Source organism: Ranitomeya variabilis, chromosome 4 (genome assembly GCF_051348905.1).
Source record: "Ranitomeya variabilis isolate aRanVar5 chromosome 4, aRanVar5.hap1, whole genome shotgun sequence".
Lineage (NCBI taxonomy): Eukaryota > Metazoa > Chordata > Amphibia > Anura > Dendrobatidae > Ranitomeya > Ranitomeya variabilis.
The window spans coordinates 364,246,655-364,259,616 of record NC_135235.1 but is presented as its reverse complement, the minus strand read 5'-3'; the positions used below and the strand labels follow the sequence as shown (position 1 = coordinate 364,259,616).

Genomic DNA, 12,962 nt, shown 5'->3' with positions numbered 1-12,962 from the left:
AGTGTGTGCACTTGCTATTTCCTCCCCAGCAAATGGCTAAGAGGGATTAGGAATATATTGCTTCCTCTCCACAGGGGAGGTGCCTGAGCAACCTTCCTGTTTTCTGTCCATGATGTGTAAGGTTGCATACCAGTCCCTGCCGTGCTCTGGTGCAAATCCCTACCTGCTGCACTCTGATGCAGACCCTGCCTGCTGCACTCTGATGCAAGCTTTGTCTGTTGTACTCTGATGCAAACTCTGTCTGCTGCATTCTGATGCAAACTCTGTCTGCTGCACTCTGATGCGAACTCTGCCTGATGCTCTATCCAGTCTGTCCTCTGGGTCCAGCTGCTGCACGTCCATTGCTATGCCATGGAGTGGCACCTGGCATTTATCAGGAGCCAAGTCTATCCTCTCCATCAGAGGCTCTAGTGAAGAGTCAGGTGCTTGCTTAGTCATACCCCTCCAGGCTCTCCAGGGTCTGTGACACAGTGGTTCCACAAACCACATCCATGACCATTTGCTCAGGCTTTGGACCCCGCTGTATCCCAGATCCTGCCTGTTCGGGCCATGTACCAGGAGCTCTGCCAACATAAAGATGCACAGGAAGAGCTGTCCATACAGTTGCAGTCCATAACCACCAAGTTGGAGGCCTTAAACACCTCTCCAGAGTTCCCGAATGTTGAAGCAGCTGTGTCTTTTCCAGAGACTTCCCAGACAGTTTGCTTAGTTTGAGATCCAGGTCCCCGACTTGCAGCTCCACCACGCTTTGATGGCAATTCAAAGCTTTGCCTCGGGGTCATCAATCAGTGCTGACTACACTTTGAACTCTTTCCTCATCACTTCCCATCAGACTGAACAAAGGTGGCATTTCTTATGTCACATCTTGGAGGTGAGGCCCTGGTGTGGTTGAATCCATTATTGGAGAGAGAGGACTCTATCATCTCCAATTTGTCCATATTCTTGGAAGCCTTTTGCAAAGTATTGGATGAACCTGGGCGAACCACCTCTGCAGCTTCTGTTCTTCTTCACTTATGCCAGTCCCACTCATCTGTGGGACAATATGCAGTACGCTTCTGTACTCGGGCATCCGAGCTCGGTTGGAATAATGAAGCAGTGGTGGCAACATTCTGGGAGGGCCTCTCTGGAGACATAAAGGATGAGCTAGCTGGTCGAGACTTATCAACTACCTTCGACGACCTGATCTCTCTCGCCATCTGTATAGACCTTCGTTTGCATGAGTGCACCTGTGAGGTGGCACGTGAAAGAGGACCGCAGAGCCTGGCTCCATCTTTTCAAAGGCCGCTAGTTCCTTCACCTTCCCTTTTCACGGACTCATCTGAACTCAGGCAGATCGACCACCTTGCCCTTGCTAGACAGCGACTCAGGGATTGATGTGCTAAAGGCCAGTGCCTGTATTGTGGAAACATGGATCACTCCATTCGAGTCTGTCCGTTAAAGCTGGAGAAGCTCCGGCATATAGGCTCGGTAGGAGAGGCCTGCGTAGATGGAAAATACATCTCCCTTCCCCTGACCCTTACTGTGGCTGTGACAACCGTTGAATCCCAATTTGTTGAGTTGGCGTGTTTGGATTCCGGGGCAGCCAGAAATTTTATCCTCCAGGCTGTAGTGTATCAGTTCCAAATCCCAGTTCATCCGCTCAAGAACCCCCTGGCAATAATATCTGTCAATGGGAGAACTTTTTGGGAGATGGTTCGTCTGGCTACTGAGCTGCTTGAGGTCCACATTGGGAAGCTTCATGCTGAGAGGATTCTCTTCTATGTTCTTTCCCACACATCTCATGCCTTTCTCTTAGGCCTACCATGGCTATGACAGCAAAACCTGTGATGGACTGGAGAACTGGAGAGGTGCTCTGCTGGGGACATTCCTGTCCTGAGAAGTGTCTGGCTCCAGTACGTTCGGCTAAGGTACCGTCTTGTCCAGCATCGCTGCCTGGTATGCCATCTGCCTATTGATCCTTTGTCGATGTATTTGACAAGAAGGAAGCAGAGACTTTGCTGCCCCACAGGCCATATGACTGCCATATCGACTTGATTCCCGGATATACACCCCCTAGAGGCGGAACTTACCCTCTGTCCCCAGCTGAGACTCAAGCTATGTCGGACTATATTCAGGAGAATTTGACCAGGGGGCTCATTTAGAAGTCCTCCTCTCCTGTTGGGGCCAGGTTTTTTTTAGTTAAAAAGGACGGATCACTCTGACCCTGTATAGACTATAGAGGCCTCAACCAGATCACGGTGAAAAATAAATACCCTATCCCATTGATCCCTGAGTTGTTTGACCGATTAAAAGGTGCCAAGATCTTCACCAAATTAGATTTGAGGGGCGCCTGCAATCAAGTCCGCATTCACCAGGGAGACAAATTGAAGACAGCTTTAAACATCAGGAAAGGACATTATGAATGCCGAGTGAAGCCCTTCAGCCTCAGTAATGCATCGGCAGTGTTTAAAGAGTTTGTCAATGGTATCTTCCGGGACCTGCTTTATTCCTGCGTGGTTGTGTATCTAGATGATATTCTGGTATTTTCCCCAAATCTGGCCTCCCACAGATGAGCAGCTCAGAAAGTTCTTCAGTGTCTTAGGGAGAATTGACTCTACACCAAGTATGAGAAATGCATTTTTAAACAGTCCTCCCTTCCCTTCTTTGGGTACATTATCTCAGATTCCAGACTCAGGATGGATCCTGTGAAAGTCTCTTCCATCCTTAAATGGCAGCTGCCCATTGGAGTCAAAGCAATCCAGAGATTCCTTGGCTTTGATAACTATTATAGGCAATTCATACCTCACTTCTCCTCTTTGACTGCTCCCATCTCTGCTATGACCCGAAAATGAGCTGACCCCAAGAACTGGACCTCCGAAGCTGAAGAGGCCTTCCACTCTCTTACAGGTCCTTCTCAAAAAATTAGCATATAGTGTTAAATTTCATTATTTACCATAATGTAATGATTACAATTAAACTTTCATATATTATAGATTCATTATCCACCAACTGAAATTTGTCAGGTCTTTTATTGTTTTAATACTGATGATTTTGGCATACAACTCCTGATAACCCAAAAAACCTGTCTCAATAAATTAGCATATTTCACCCGTCCAATCAAATAAAAGTGTTTTTTAATAACAAACAAAAAACCCATCAAATAATAATGTTCAGTTATGCACTCAATACTTGGTCGGGAATCCTTTGGCAGAAATGACTGCTTCAATGCGGCGTGGCATGGAGGCAATCAGCCTGTGACACTGCTGAGATGTTATGGAGGCCCAGGATGCTTCAATAGCGGCCTTAAGCTCATCCAGAGTGTTGGGTCTTGCGTCTCTCAACTTTCTCTTCACAATATCCCACAGATTCTCTATGGGGTTCAGGTCAGGAGAGTTGGCAGGCCAATTGAGCACAGTAATACCATGGTCAGTAAACCATTTACCAGTGGTTTTGGCACTGTGAGCAGGTGCCAGGTCGTGCTGGAAAATGAAATCTTCATCTCCATAAAGCATTTCAGCCGATGGAAGCATGAAGTGCTCCAAAATCTCCTGATAGCTAGCTGCATTGACCCTGCCCTTGATGAAACACAGTGGACCAACACCAGCAGCTGACATGGCACCCCACACCATCACTGACTGTGGGTACTTGACACTGGACTTCAGGCATTTTGGCATTTCCTTCTCCCCAGTCTTCCTCCAGACTCTGGCACCTTGATTTCCGAATGACATGCAAAATTTGCTTTCATCAGAAAAAAGTACTTGGGACCACTTAGCAACAGTCCAGTGCTGCTTCTCTGTAGCCCAGGTCAGGCGCTTCTGCCGCTGTTTATGGTTCAAAAGTGGCTTTACCTGGGGAATGCGGCACCTGTAGCCCATTTCCTGCACACGCCTATGCACGGTGGCTCTGGATGTTTCCACACCAGACTCAGTCCACTGCTTCCTCAGGGTCCGGTCACCTCTTCTCGTTGTACAGCGTTTTCTGCCACATTGTTTCCTTCCAACAGACTTACCATTGAGGTGCCTTGATACAGCACTCTGGGAACAGCCTATTTGTTGAGAAATTTCTTTCTGGGTCTTACCCTCTTGCTTGAGGGTGTCAATGATGGCCTTCTTGACATCTGTCAGGTCGCTAGTCTTACCCATGATGGGGGTTTTGAGTAATGAACCAGGCAGGGAGTTTTTAAAAGCCTCAGGTATCTTTTGCATGTGTTTAGAGTTAATTAGTTGATTCAGAAGATTAGGGTAATAGGTCGTTTAGAGAACCTTTTCTTGATATGCTAATTTATTGAGACAGGTTTTTTGGGTTATCAGGAGTTGTATGCCAAAATCATCAGTATTAAAACAATAAAAGACCTGACAAATTTCAGTTGGTGGATAATGAATCTATAATATATGAAAGTTTAATTGTAATCATTACATTATGGTAAATAATGAAATTTAACACTATATGCTAATTTTTTGAGAAGGACCTGTATATGGTCCTTTTCCACCGCTCATTTTCTGCATTATCCGGATTTGAGCAAACAGTTCTTTCTAGAGGTGGACGCATCCTCATCAGGGGCTGGAGCTGGGCTCACTCAGAAATCGTCCTCGGGTCGCCGCGTGTCCTGTGGTTTCTTCTCAAAGGTCTTCTCTGCTCCAGAACGTAACTACTCCATTAGTGATCGAGAGTTATTCATCATTAAGATGGCTTAGGAGGAGTGACATTAACTTTTTATAATATAATACACAACATTACAAAACAATAACATTAATACTAATAGAAGGGAGGGAGAAAGGTAAGGTGAGGAATTAGGATAGGTTTAGGAAGGGGAAAAATTGAGAACTACAAAAGAAATGGGGAAACTAACTACTAAGGTCCTATTGGTAAATTTGCACTCTATAACCAATCTAATTTCAAACAGAAAATTAAGTACTGCATGTGTTCAACTGGTATATTGAACATAGATTCTGAAGAAGTCCTCTAATAGTTGAGTTTATCAAGGAAGATGAAACTTAGCTAGCCTTGTCCTGTTCTAGGCTAATCAACATATATCCATGCATCCAGCTAAGGGGAAGGAGGAAAAAAGTGATTCCAAAGCTGCCATCTCTTGGTATACATTATAAATGTATTCGTTCTTAAAGCAAGCAAGAGTTCAAATAATCTGAGTAGAAATTCTTTGCATAATATCAGAAATTTGGGGAATATCCTTCTGTTTCCACTTTGAAGCAATCAGTAAGTTAGCAATCAATAAAATATGAATAATTGTATGTCTAAATTGAAAAGGAATGTCTTGAATACCATGAGATAACAATGCAAGGTGTGGTGTAAGAGTAACATTAAGTTTGGTGATTTTTTAAATGAGCTCAGATATTTCAATCCATAGAGATCTAATTACGGGACATTCACAAAAAATGTGAAATAAATGGCCATGATGGCCACATTCCCTCCAGCAAAATCTTGATTGTGTTGGAAAGACTTTGTGCACTTTTACTTGTGTGAAGTACCACCTAGATAATAATTTAAAATATGCTTCATGTAGAAGAGCACAAGAAGTAGAGGAATAAGTTATCTTCAATGCTTTGACCAAACTATAATGATTGTTAAAATCTTTTTCCCAATTCACGATACAGGTGCTTCTCACATAATTAGAATATCATCAAAAAGTTAATTTGTTTCAGTTTTTCAATACAAAAAGTGAAACATATAATATATACAGTATATATATACAGTTCAGACCAAAAGTTTGAACACACCTACTCATTTAAAGTTTTTTCTGTATTTTCAGGACTATGAAAATTGTACATTCACACTGAAGGCATCAAAACTATGAATTAACACATGTGGAATTATATACTTAACAAAAAAGTGTGAAACAACTGAAATGATGTCTTATATTCTAGGTTCTTCAAAGTAGTCACCTTTTGCTTTGCTGACTGCTTTGCACACTCTTGGCACTCTCTTGATGAGCTTCAAGAGGTAGTCACCGGAAATGGTTTTCACTTAACAGGTGTGCCCTGTCAGGTTTAATAAGTGGGATTTCTTGCCTTATAAATGGGGTTGGGGCCATCAGTTGTGTTGTGCAGAAGTCTGGTGGATACACAGCTGATAGTCCTACTGAATAGACTGTTAGAATTTGTACTATGGCAAGAAAAAAGCAGCTAAGTAAAGAAAAACGAGTAGCCATCATTACTTTAAGAAATGAAGGTCAGTCAGTCCGAAAAATTGGGAAAACTTTGAAAGTGTCCCCAAGCGCAGTGGCAAAAACCATCAAGCGCTACAAAGAAACTGGCTCACATGAGGACCACCCCAGGAAAGGAAGACCAAGAGTCACCTCTGCTTCTGAGGATAAGTTTGTCCGAGTCACCAGCCTCAGATATCGCAGGTTAAGAGCAGCACAGATTAGAGACCATGTCAATGCCACACAGAGTTCTAGCAGCAGACACATCTCTACAACCACTGTTAAGAGGAGACTTTGTGCAGCAGGCCTTCATGGTAAAATAGCTGCTAGGAAACCACTGCTAAGGACAGGCAACAAGCAGAAGAGACTTGTTTGGGCTAAAGAACACAAGGAATGGACATTAGACCAGTGGAAATCTGTGCTTTGGTCTGATGAGTCCAAATTTTGTGCGACGCAGAAAAGGTGAACGGATGGACTCTACATGCCTGGTTCCCACCATGAAGCATAGAGGAGGAGGTGTGACGGTGTGGGGGTGCTTTGCTGGTGACACTTTTGGGGATTTATTAAAAAAAAAACTGAATAAACTGAACCAGCATGGCTACCACAGCATCTTGCAGCGGCATGCTATTCCATCCAGTTTGCGTTTAGCTGGACCATCATTTATTTTTCAACAGGACAATGAGCCCAAACACACCTCCAGGCTGTGTAAGGGCTATTTGACCAAGAATTCACCAGACCTGAACCCTATCGAGATGGTTTGGGGTGAGCTGGACTGCAGAGTGAAGGAAAAAGGGCCAACAAGTGCTAAGCATCTCTGGGAACTCCTTCAAGATTGTTGGAAGACTGTTCCCGGTGACTACCTCTTGAAGCTCATTAAGAGAATGCCAAGAGTGTGCAAAGCAGTCATCAAAGCAAAAGGTGGCTACTTTGAAGAACCTAGAATATAAGACATAATTTCAGTTGTTTCACACTTTTTTGTTAAGTATATAATTCCACATGTGTTAATTCATAGTTTTGATGGCTTCATAGTCATGAAAATACAGAAAAATCTTTAAGTGAGTATGTGTGTCCAAACTCTTAGTCTGTACTGTGTATATATATATATATATATATATATATATATATATATATATATATATATATATATATATATATATATATATATATTGTAATGGTGATGATTTTGGCTTATAGCCAATGAAGACCCATAAGTCATTACCTCAGTAAATTAGAAAATTTTACATAAAACACCTGCAAAGGCTTCCTAAGTATTTAAATAGGTCCCTTAGCCTGTTTCAGTAGGCTCCACAATCATGGGGAAGACTGCTGACTTGACAGACGTCCAGAAGGTGGTCATTGACAAATTCCACAAGTAGGGTAAGCCACAAAAGGTCATTGCTAAAGAAAGCAACTGTTCATAGAGTATCCAAGCATATTAATGGAAAGTTGAGTGGAAGGAAAATGTGTGGTAGAAAAAGGTGCACAAGCAACCAGGATAACTGCAGCCTTCAAAGGATTGTTAAGAAAAGCCCTTTCAAAAAATTGGGGTAGAATCACAAGGAGTAGACTGCTGCTGTAGTAATTGTTTCCTTACAAAGTGTGAGGGAAAACTTAAATTTTTTATGCTAATACTTCCAGGCTTCAACAAACTTGAAAAATTCAAAATGTGGTACATTAAATTTTTTTATTAGGTCCTAAAAAGTGATAAAATATTTTTTCTTATAGTCTGTAATCAGATTAGATAAACATAATATACCTTGTGTTATGATAGGGCTAGCGGAACTCACCTAATGAAAGTATATATTTTATTAGGATAGATACGTTCGCAGCCCGGGGTCCACCGTGCAGGAGAACCTGCTGCTAGTAAATAGCGGAACTAATAGCAGTGTTAGCTAACTATGTTACTTCACAGAGCAGCCGTGAACACAAAGCGCTGCGCCCTGTTAGACTCCACAGAGGCACAGGCTAACTTTCTAAACAAGAGCAGTCAGTGGTCTTGCACGCACACAAAACTCCTCGCAGGAGGTGCCAGCATTCTAGGGGCTTATATCGGCCAGGTCCCTGAACACACAAGCATACGAACTCCTCGCCGGAGGTGCCAGCATTCTAGGGGCTTATTTCAGCCAGGTCCCTGAACACACACATACAAGACCACACTGGCGCAAAGTACATAAATTAAAGCAATACTAGCGCATGGCCGTGCAGCCATGCGAGCCTTATATAGCTGCAGCAAGTAAAAGACCTTCCCAGAAGGACCAATGAGAGGCTGCCATACCTGAGCATGTGACCCTAAATCTCCACTGAGAGATCTTGCCCTGGGCATGCTCAGTGTGTGCCAAGCAGGACTTAGTCCTAGCACCTACAGGACCTTCCTGAAAGGACCACTGGACTTAGCTGCAGTATCTGACCATGTGACCCTCGATCTCCACTGAGAGATCTTACTCAGGGCATGCTCAGAATGAGAAGAGCAGGACTTAGTCCCAGAAGCGTCTGCTCGCCGCTGCCCAGCACTGACTTCAATGGCAGAAGCAGGAAAAGCAGCAGTAACTCTTTGTACAGAGTGGGACTGAGCAAGACGCTGGGACCGACGTCTCCACTGAGCAGGCTCCACTGCGGCAGGAGAAGAATGGGAGACCGCAGCGGAGATGGCCCGAGATTCCCCCTGTGCAGAAGCGGGAACTCGACCCCTAACATTACCCCCCCTCCTGGGGCCCCCCTCCTTGGGCCTCGCCACGCTCGAAGGAAGCAATGAGCTGCAGAGCCCGATTGTGCTCAACAGACTCCCATTGTGCTCAACAGACTCCCAGGACCTGTCCTCAGGACCATGACCCTTCCAATCCACCAAATAAATTTTTTTGCCACGTACCACCATGCACCCCAAAATATGATGTCCCAGCAGATGACTCGGAAAACCGGGACATGTATAAGGGTTTCAAGAGGGACACATGAAAGGTGTCGGTGATACCCAGGCATGGCGGAAGGGCCAAACGATAGACCACAGGATTAACCTGTTCGAGGACCTTAAAAGGACCCAAGTAGCGAGGTGCAAACTTAGCGGACTCCACTCGCAGCCTGATGTTACGTGCGGAGAGCCACACTAAGTCACCAGGAGCAAAGGTCGGAGCGGGATGCCGATGTGCATCAGCGGAGGACCTCATTCTCTCCTAGGAGGCCTGAATGGCATCCTGAGTGCGGTCCCAAATATCCCGTGCTTCCACAGCCCAGTCTGCCACCCTGGAGTCGGCAGAAGACATGGGCATAAGCACAGGTACCCGCGGATGCTGACCATAGTTGAGGAGGAATGGGCTTTGTCCAGTGGAGTTGGCAACCGCATTGTTCAGCGCAAACTCTGCCCACGGTAACAAGGATGCCCAGTCATCCTGTCTGGCTGAAACAAAATGTCGCAGATATGTGACCAAGGTCTGATTGGCCCTCTCTACCAATCCATTCGTCTCGGGATGATATGCGGAGGAGAGATTGAACTCAATGCTGAGAAGATGACAAAGCTCTCTCCAGAACCGAGATGCAAACTGGGGACCCCGGTCGCTGACAATCTTGTCTGGTATACCGTGTAGGCGAAAGATGTGCTTTATGAACAATGCTGCCAAGGCTCGTGCCGAAGGTAACCGCGGGAGCGGCACCAAATGCACCATTTTGGAGAAGTGATCGGTGATAACCCAAATGATGGTACAGCCCCGAGACTTGAGCAAACCCACCACAAAGTCCATCCCGACCATCTCCCAGGGCCTGTCTGCCACTGGCAATGGAAAGAGTAACCCAGCTGGCCGTTATCGAGGAGACTTATTTTTGGCGCAAGAGACACAAGCCAGAATATAATCCCTGACATCACGGACCATATGTGGCCACCAATACGTCCTCGCCAACAGCTCAGATGTCCTTTTTGTCCCAAAATGTCCACCCATTCTGGACGAATGAGCCCATGAGAGAACCTCCGGTCGCAAATTGGGTGGTACAAAAGTCTTGCCCGGAGGCACAGACTCTAGCGAAACTGGGGCTACGGTTCTCAGGCTCTCAGTGGGGACAATAAGCCGAGGCTCCTCTTCCTCCTCCACTGATGACACCACGGAGCGAGAGAGAGCGACGGCACGAATATTCTTCTCCCCAGAAAGAAAATGGAGGGTGAAATGGAACCGGGAGAAGAACAAGGACCATCTAGCCTGGTGAGAATTTAACCGCTGGGCTGTCTGCAGGTACACCAGATTTTTATGGTCTGTGAAGACTTGGAAAGGAAAACGAGCTACCTCCAAGAGATGTCTCCACTCCGAGAAGGCCAATTTCATGGCCAGCAACTCCCTGTCCCCGATGGAATAATTCCTCTCTGCTGGTGAAAAGGTCTTTGAAAAGAAGAAGCAAGGATGCTTCCGACCTTGAGCATCCTTTTGGAAGAGGACTGCTCCTGCACCAACAGATGAGGCATCCACCTCCATGATAAAGGGTTTGTCTACATCGGGGCGATGTAGGATGAGAGTGCTAGCGAAATGTGACTTTATGGAATTAAAGGCCTTGGAGACCTCCACAGACCACAATTTGGGATTTGCTCCCTTCTTGGTAAGGGCAACCAAGGGAGCTACCAACGTTGAGAAGTGTGGATTGAACTGTCGATAGTAGTTAATGAACCCCATACAGCACTGCACCGCTTTAAGAAAATGGGGTTCCTGCCAGTCCATCACAGCCTGTAGCTTGGCAGGATCCATAGCTGTTATGATCTGGTGGCCTAAGAGCAGCATGAGACGTACTCTGAAGAAGGTGGTACCTGTACTGACCACAGACCCTGAACCTAACACCGCAACTAGAAGTAGCCGTGGAATGTACCTAGCCCTCCCTGGACATCTCGACACAGCCGGAGGACTAATTACCCCTAAAGATAGAAAAGGGAAAACTATCTTGCCTCAGAGAAAATTCCCAAAGGATAGGCAGCCCCCCACAAATATTGACTGTGAGAGGAGAGGGAAAAAACATACACAGACTGAAATCAGAATTTAGCAAAGGAGGCCACTTCTAGCTAAATAGAAAGGATAGGACAGAGTACTATGCGGTCAGTATTAAAACACTAGAAAATATCCACCACAGAAAATACAAAAACTCCACAGCTAACTAAAGATATGGAGGGTATATCTGCATCTCCAGAGATACCAGCTTGGCTGAACAAATCCTTATACAGACCAAGCTGGACAAGACAAAAACATGAAAAATAACTGAACAATAAGGCCACAGCATGTGGACAGCAAAAAATCAAGGCCAGAACTTATCTTTGTTGAAAAGAACTGCAAAGCAGGAGAGACCAGGCAGAGATGTGAATCCTCCGGGAACAATGGACAACTGGCACTGACTAAAGGGTGAAGCAAGACTAAATAGCCCAGTCAGATTTGCAAAAAGTGAACACACCTGACAAATGCTGCGACTCAGAGACAGCAGCGCTACCACTTACAACCACCGGAGGGAGCCCAAGAGCAGAATTCACAACAGTACCCCCCCCTTGAGGAGGGGTCACCGAACCCTCACCAGAGCCCCCAGGCCAATTCGGACGAGCCAAATGAAAGGCACGAACCAAATCATCAGCATGAACATCGGAGGCAACAACCCAAAAATTATCCTCCTGGCCATAACCCTTCCATTTGACAAGATACTGAAGCTTCCGCCTCGAAAAACGAGAATCCAAAATCTTCTCAACCACATACTCCAACTCCCCATCAATCAACACTGGGGCAGGAGGATCAACAGAGGGAACAACGGGCACCACATATTTCCGCAACAAAGATCTATGAAAAACATTATGGATGGAAAAAGAGGCTGGAAGGGCCAAACGAAAGGACACTGGATTAATAATCTCAGAAATCCTATAAGGGCCAATAAACCGAGGCTTAAACTTAGGGGAAGAAACCTTCATAGGGACATGACAGGAAGACAACCAGACCAAATCCCCAACCCGAAGCCGGGAACCAACACACCGACGACGGTTAGCAAAACACTGAGCCCCCTCCTGAGACAACACCAAATTGTCAACAACATGAGCCCAAATTTGCTGCAACCTGTCAACCACAGAGTCCACCCCAGGACAATCAGAAGGCTCAACCTGCCCCGAAGAAAAACGAGGATGAAAACCAGAGTTACAAAAGAAGGGTGAAACCAAGGTAGCAGAACTAGCCCGATTATTAAGGGCAAACTCGGCCAATGGCAAGAAAGCCACCCAATCATCCTGATCAGCAGACACAAAGCATCTCAAATAAGTTTCCAAAGTCTGATTAGTTCGCTCGATTTGGCCATTTGTCTGAGGATGAAATGCGGAAGAAAAAGACAAATCAATGCCCAGCCTAGCACAAAAGGCCCGCCAAAACCTAGAAACAAACTGGGAACTTCTATCGGACACAATATTCTCCGGAATGCCATGCAAACGAACCACATGCTGAAAAAACAACGGAACCAAATCAGAAGAGGAAGGCAACTTAGGCAAAGGTACCAAATGAACCATCTTAGAAAACCGGTCACAAATCACCCAGATAACTGACATCCTCTGGGAAACCGGAAGATCCGAAATAAAATCCATAGAAATATGCGTCCAAGGCCTCTCAGGGACCGGCAAAGGCAAAAGCAACCCACTAGCGCGGGAACAGCAAGGCTTGGCCCGCGCACAAGTCCCACAGGACTGCACAAAAGAAAGCACATCCCGTGACAAAGAAGGCCACCAAAGGACCTACCAACCAAATCTCTGGTACCAAAAATCCCCGGATGACCAGCTAACACAGAACAATGAACCTCCGTAATCACTTTACTAGTCCATATGTCAGGAACAAACAATTTCTCC

General features: G+C 45.4%; 1 protein-coding gene across 1 annotated transcript in view; it reads right to left on the bottom strand.

Annotated features, from left to right (window-relative positions):
* The window catches only part of LOC143764772 (carbonic anhydrase-related protein 10-like), a 2,293,337-nt gene that overhangs the window by 546,727 nt on the left and 1,733,648 nt on the right, over window positions 1-12,962 (bottom strand). The gene's annotated exons all lie outside the window — the stretch shown is intronic.